The sequence below is a fragment of the Mustela nivalis genome (genome assembly GCF_964662115.1).
Source record: "Mustela nivalis genome assembly, chromosome: X".
NCBI lineage: Eukaryota > Metazoa > Chordata > Mammalia > Carnivora > Mustelidae > Mustela > Mustela nivalis.
The window spans coordinates 96,478,156-96,485,233 of NC_139040.1; the positions used below are offsets into that span (position 1 = coordinate 96,478,156).

A 7,078-nucleotide genomic window follows, 5' to 3' on the forward strand; every position below is an offset into this window, starting at 1 on the left:
AAGGGGCAGAAACCATGCACAGAATGGGAGGGTCTTTTAAAGATATAGGGCAAAGAGCATAGATAAGAGAGGGTATAGAATGGGGGCCACATCACACCTTGTAATGATGCCAGCTTTCCAGTTTTATGTGGAAAAAGAATTCAACCAGATGCTTCTTCTCACAGACTCATGGCTTCTTTGGGCCATTCTGATTCTTCCTTTCAAGAGGTCCCCAGTCACAGCTCAGAGCCTCAAAGATATATTCAGAGTAGAACAAAAGGTGGGAGTCAGTTCCATTCAGGACACCCTTAAACTCCAGGGAGTAATTTGCATTTCTGAGGCCTTTCAGCCCGGAATTGCTTTACATTCCTAGCCCTGGCCTGTGGAGAGGTTTTTGAAAATACAGTTTCCCTGGTTGCATTACCCAGAAGTGCTGGTTCAATAAAGCTGTCTGTGGGGCCTGAAAATACGTGTTTTGAAAAGGCTTCCCAAGAGATTCTGTGGTGCACCCAAGTTAAGAATCATTGCTTGGAGAGATCTCTTCACTAGCCTCATGTTTATTGATTTGGTTTGCCCTAATAATATGTTCATTCATTCGTTTCTGTGTACATGTAAAGTAGAGGTTTAACAAGGGCCTGGAAAAGTTTGTTAGTGGAAAAACAAAAGAAAGCTTTGTAGCTTTGTTTTTTTTAAACATTCAAGTAGCTCTTCAACTCCTGTCTTATAAGGACTTTGTAGATTTTTATTTACTTGTGGATCTTAGGTCCTTTCTCACTTTAAATACATAACTCCGTCAATTGGCTAAAATAACTTCAGTAGTCCCTGCTGGATTTAAGACATTGAAGCAGAAATCTTATCACTAACACACAGTAACAATCCAAGATCTGAGGAAATTAAAGTAATCCATCTATAAGAAGAGCAAACTGTAGCTGGGATGTTACAAATGGGTAAAGGCATGCTGAAGAGTCTTATGGCTCTTGACAAACAAGTATAAACCAGGTCTATATCCCTATGTCTCAAAGTTAAACTTGGCCACTTGATGTGTTGGTCACTTGAATGTGGAGTTAGTTACAATAATTAAAATAATAAAATATTTGTTTAGCATTCCTCTGTGCTGGATAATTGGCATATATTCTCATTGAAAATATTTGACAACTTCTCTTTGAGCCACATCTATTATTACACTAATTTTACAAATAAAGAATTTAATGCTTAGTGTTAGGTCGTTGGGTTCCGGGAGTGCAGGAGGAACAATAGAAATGACCGCCAGGTCCCTCCGTTTTCCAGCCTCCTCCCTGCCCTTTCCTTCACTCTGACTCTCCCGCCAAAAGGATGTATGCCCAGGTCACCATAGGTAACCCGATACCTATGCAGGAAACAGATAAAAGACACCCCCCCACCCCGCCAACTCCCTCCCAGAGCAATTTACCCCACTCTGCTTTCCAGAGTCAGGAAACCTCGCCCGAGGGTGCCCATCTCCTCCCGGTGCAACTTTCCTTGCTCCCCTTCTCCTGAGCCCTGAAATTTCGCCAGGGAGTGCCTTTAATAAATCTTGCCTTGTGCCTACCTCACCTGGTGTCGTGTTTATCTCGCCTATAAAACATTACACTTAGTAGTTTCTGTAAGATCCCATGACTAGTAAAAGACAAAAACAGGACATAAATAATGTGCTTAGTGACTGAAGAGCTCATACTCTTTAACTATTTGACTATGTCCCTTTCCTCTTCCTTGGTTGTGACCCCACTTGCCACCCCATCACTAGCTTTTGAAATCATCCCTGGTGTACTTCTAGAAAGGAACTGCAGATCTGGATGGGCTCTTGATACTAAGTACTTATGCAGAAAAATTAATTTATTATAAGGGTATTAATAGTTAATTAACAGGTATCATAATTAATAATATATAATATTAGCATAATTTATTAAAATACAGTCTTAAATATCATTAATGACTAATATCAAGTACTTAATTAATGTCAAACATTTAAAATGTATCAATTCATTTAATATTCACCACAATCCTATAAAATAAGGCCTAATATTATTCCCCTCTTAGAGATGAAGCAGCCAACGCTTCAAATGATAGTGGAACTTGCAAATGGCCTCAGACCTAGTAATGAAGATTGAAATCCAGGCAATCTAATGTTCCAGCCTGTGATCTGAACTACTGCAGGATACCTTGAGGTGGCTTTGAAGTCCCAACAAAAACACAGCTGGAGTGCAGGAAAAAACTGGAAGAAGCTAGTGTATCAATTCATTGTTGTACCTACTCTGTCTGTCTTCATTCTTTCCAGTCTCTGCAAACCAGCTCATACAGGTGCAAGAGCAGCTGGCTCTGAGAGGTCCCAAACAGACCTTGTTCAGCCATTTGCCATTGATAAAACCCAAAGGCAGAGAAATGAGTGGGGTTGAAACAAGAAAAGAATTTGTTTCAGTGAGGCCAACACTGGGAAGACAGGGGACTGAAAGACTGTCTGCAAAATACTGAAAGTACTTGCAAGTTTGTGTAAGAAAAATCTGGGGAAGAGGTGGGTAGGTACATGCAGTGAGGGGTCAAATGGATCACTATCTTGAGGTCAATCACAGATGGGGTCTTGCTAGCTCAGGACAGTCCCTGTGCTTGAAGGGGTAGTTTCAGTTCCCATCAGATGATGCTTTACCCTCAGGGTCTTCTGCCTGAACCAAGAGATAAGCTAGAAAGAAGAACCCAACTAAAAAGTTTGAGGTCAAAATGGAGGCAGCCAAAGCCCTCTTTCAGCTCCTCAGGTCTCCAGTCACAAGGAGGAACAAGGCCAGCAACTGTTCCAATGATGTGTTTCTAACAGTTAAAGCCTCTAGACAGAATGACTGGCTCTCTCAAGCCCATGTCTAGCATCCCAGCTTGGTTCAGCTGTCCCCTGTGGTCCTGTGAGCTGTGGTAAGGCACAACTGCACCTGTATCAGCATGATGAATGACCATCCCACTGCCCACATGTGGAAGAGGAGAGGGAATTTATTAGAAAAGGGGGAGTTAAGGGATGCCTGGGTGGCTCAATGAGTTAAAGCCTCTGCCTTGGGCTCAGGTCATGATTTCAGGGTCCTGGGATCAAGTCTGGATCTCTGCTCAGCAGGGATCCTGCTTCCCTCTCTCTCTCTGCCTGCCTCTGCCTACTTGTGATCTCAATCTCTTTGTCAAATAAATAAATAAATAAAATTAAAAAAAAAAAAAAAGAAAAGAAAAGGGGGAGTTGTTAGGGAGAAAGCCCAAAAGAGGTACACTATAGGTCTGTGTTGGGGATTATTGATTTTTAACAATCATTTTGTTGACTTAAGATATTTCTAGGATGCTTTCATATATTTTGAAAATTATTATACTACTTAATTAGAATTGTGAAAATAAATAAAGGAAACCTCATTTAAAATGGAGTTGGGGGCTCCTGGGTGATTCAGTGGGTTAAGCATTTGCCTTCAGCTCAGATCATGATCCCTGGATCCTGTGGTGGAATCCTACATTGCACTCCCTGCTCAGTAGGGAGCCTGCTTTCCCCTCTCCCTCTGTCCCTCCCCCTGCTCATGCTCTCTCTCCCTTGCTCTCCATCTCAAATAAATAAATAAAATCTTAAAAATAAATAAATAAAAATAAAATGGAGTCAGGAAGCCCTGAAGGAGGAACTCTCATGCAGAAACCTCTCTTAGCAGTGGGCATCACCCACAGGAAGAAGGAAGAAAAGAATTATCTGGAAGATGGAAGACATTTTCACATAGGAATTTTATCTCCTGATTTAAAAAAAAAGAAGAAGAAGAAGAAGAAGAAGAAGATCCCTCCTTGTCCACCTATAGCCAATGAGAAACCACCACAAACTCCAACTCTTGTTTTTCTCCAGTGAACTTTTGTTCAAAACAACCTTCCACAATTTCCTTCTAACACCTGATAAAAGCTGACCTTGTCTTTGTCTCTTTAGACTTGCCTATGGTTTGCCATAGTTTCCTTGCTTGCTTGACCTGAATTGTAATTCCTCTGCTATTTCTGAATAAACTCATTTTGCTAGTAATATAACTGGCTCTTTTATTCTTTTCTTTTTAATTTGTTATTTTTTATAAACATATATTTTTATCCCCAGGGGTACAGGTCTGTGAATCGCCAGGTTTACACACTTCACAGCACTCACCCTCCCCAATGTCCATAACCCCACCCCCCTTCTCCCAACTGGCTCTTTTATTCTTAAGGTTGACAGTATGTTTACTTCTACTTGGGATTTCTTCTTGTTCTTAAGTTCCCAGGATTCTCCAAAAATAAAATTTGCACAACTTGATCCAGACCCAGTATCTATCTTACATTCTAAATTTGTTAAACTGCCTCAAATACTTTTAAGGGGGAAAAAGATCCCCAAACAAACCAGGAAATATGCAAATTTCAAAAAATTAAAAACATTATAGCTGAATTTCATTTTATAAGATAGGGCAATTCACATGAGTTTGTTTCTACACTAGTAAATATGTATGCATTATAGAAAAATATAAAATATAGATGAACAAAAAATGAAAAATAAAAATCTCCAGGACTTCACAATTCAGGAGTAAACATTGATTTAAAAAGAAACAACAAGCCCCAACTGGTGTCATTTGCCCCACAAGGACAGCAAACCAAGATTTAGATTCAACCTCTCCCAGAAATGTGATCTTTTAACTGTCACTCTGAACTTTCCTAATAAACACTATAGTGAGGTAATCTGCATGATAAAAACTCTGCTGTTGCCTTTCTCCCCCAAAACCTGCAGTCCAGGTCTGAAACAATCTTTTCTTTTGTTCCTTACCCTGCCCTCCTGCCTATGAATTCCTTCCATTTTTGTACAGCTCTTCAGAACATCTCTCTGCTTGCTAGAGGGAATGCTACCCAATTCCCGTATCACTTAATAAAGCCAATTAGATCTTCACATTTAGTCAGTTGAATTTTGTTTTCTAACATATTAATAGTTTACTGTGTGTTCTTTCAGACTTTTTGCTGTAACTTGCTCTTTTTGTTTGTGATTTAGAAGTTTTATTTAAGTTATTTTGTAATTGTCTAAACATTTAAATAGTTTTTTTTTCCTTTGAAACAACTGCAAAATGATTTTTTGTTTCATTTAAACAGAAAGAAAAAAGAAATATTGGTACATTTTATTTTTATCCCTTCCCCTGTACTTCACTGTTTTTGTTAGAATAATCGGGGATATTAAACCTGGATTAGTTTATTTTATAATTGCATGTCCTTTCAAAAATTGTTTATTACATTCCATAACCATGTGAACAATCATTTCAACACTGAACAGAAATATTACTGATCTCAAGTAGTCAGCACAATTACTTTTTTTTTTTAAAGCACAATTGCTTTTTTTAAAGATGTATTTGAGACAGAGAGAGAAAACTGATGAACATGGGGTCAGGGGAAGGACAGAGAGGGGAAGAGAGAGAACCTGGAGCACAGAGAGAATTCCCCCTGAGCACATAGCCCAATGTGGGACTTGATCTCACTACCCTGAGACCATGACCTGAGCCCAAGTCAAGAGTTGGATGCCCAGCTGACTGAGCCACCCAGGCACCCCTCACAATTGCTTTTAAATCATATTTTTCTCTCTGTTGAAATTACTTGCAATACACATTTTGGTTTGTTGGAATTTATCCTTTTTTTGAAAATATTACTCAGACTCTTTCAGCTGGGCTGCCGACTTGCCATCCAGACTGAGAAAGAGCCAGAAAATTCAGGGCTATGTGAGCCACGGCCACAGCCTCATCAGCAAGCACCAGAAGCACTTAGGGGGCTGGGGTAATGCTGGTGGCATGCATCACTACAGGATACTCTTCCACAAATATCACCCAGGTTACTTTGGAAAAGTTGGTCTGAGGCATTACCACTTAGGAGGAACCAGAGCTTCTGCCCAACAGTCAGCCTTGATAAACTGTGGACCCTGGTCAGTGAGGAGACACAGGTAAATACTGCCAAAAACAAGACTGGAGCTGCTCCTATCATTGATGTGGTAGAATTGACCTACTACAAAGTTTAGGGAAGGGAAAGCTCCCCAAACAGCCTGTCATTGTGAAGGCCAAATTGTTTAGTAGGAGAGCTGAGATTAAGGGTGTGTATGGGGGGCCTGTTTTCTGGTAGTTTGAAGCCACATGGAGGGAGGTTTGTTAAATGCTCACAAGTGCTTTAAAAAAGAAGGAAGAAGGAAGAAAGAAGAAGAAGAAGAAGAAGAAGAAGAAGAAGAAGAAGAAGAAGAAGAAGAAGAAGAAGAAGAAGAGGAAGAAGGAGGGGGAGGGGGAGGGGGAGGAGGAAAGAAGATACTACTTAGAGCTGTTTGTGGATGGTACACTCTCCTAAATTCTAGCCTGGCTGTAAACAACTTTCTGTTCCAGCTTAAGTAGGCTTTCAAAATTTTGTTAATGATGTTTCAGTGTCCTCTGACAATTAGCATTACAGAAAAAAAAGATCTAATACCAGCCTGATCTTTTAAAATTATTTTATCACATGTAACCTTTTTTCCCCCTGCCTGGATAAGTTTATGATTCTCTTTCTAATCTTTGTGCTATCCTAGGGTTTTCTTTTGTTTTGTTTTGTTTTCATTTCAAAGCGAGAAACTTCTTTCATTATCTTCTCTGCTAGATGGATGACTCTGACCTAAAGCCTGGAGTTTTTCCTCTATTCATGTTATTATTTTTTTAAATTAGTGCTTATGTTACTGATCGATCTATCACAGCTACTAACTCAGGAAATGAATTGGTGAGCCCCATATGCTGCCCTGGACAACTGCTCTGTCCTAAGGGATTCTGGTGGGGAGCTGGACAAATTGAAAGCACAGCTCCTGGTTGGGTTTGCTAACACTGTTGCCAAACAAACTCTTATAAACTCATTGCAAGAGAAGCCAATAACTCAAGAGACAAGGGTTTGTAAAAGAGACAGAGACATTTATTTTGAGTGCTGGCAGCTGGGCAGATGACAGGCTCAAGTCTTAACAACCAACCTCTCTGCCCACAAGATGGACACCTAGAGTTTTATAGGAAGAGGTTCAGGGCGGAACAAGTAAGAAAGCAGGCAGAGAGTGCATGGTCATTGTGTGTTCAGCACAAGATCATGGGCAGAGAAG

General features: G+C 40.1%; 1 pseudogene across 1 annotated transcript; it reads left to right on the forward strand.

Moving 5' to 3' along the window:
- The first annotated feature begins 2,821 nt into the window (after positions 1–2,821).
- Positions 2,822–6,104, forward strand: LOC309855927 (large ribosomal subunit protein uL15 pseudogene; annotated as a pseudogene). Its single transcript has 2 exons — positions 2,822–2,895; positions 5,651–6,104. The product of its transcript is annotated as a large ribosomal subunit protein uL15 pseudogene (transcript).
- The last annotated feature ends 974 nt before the right edge of the window (positions 6,105–7,078 follow it).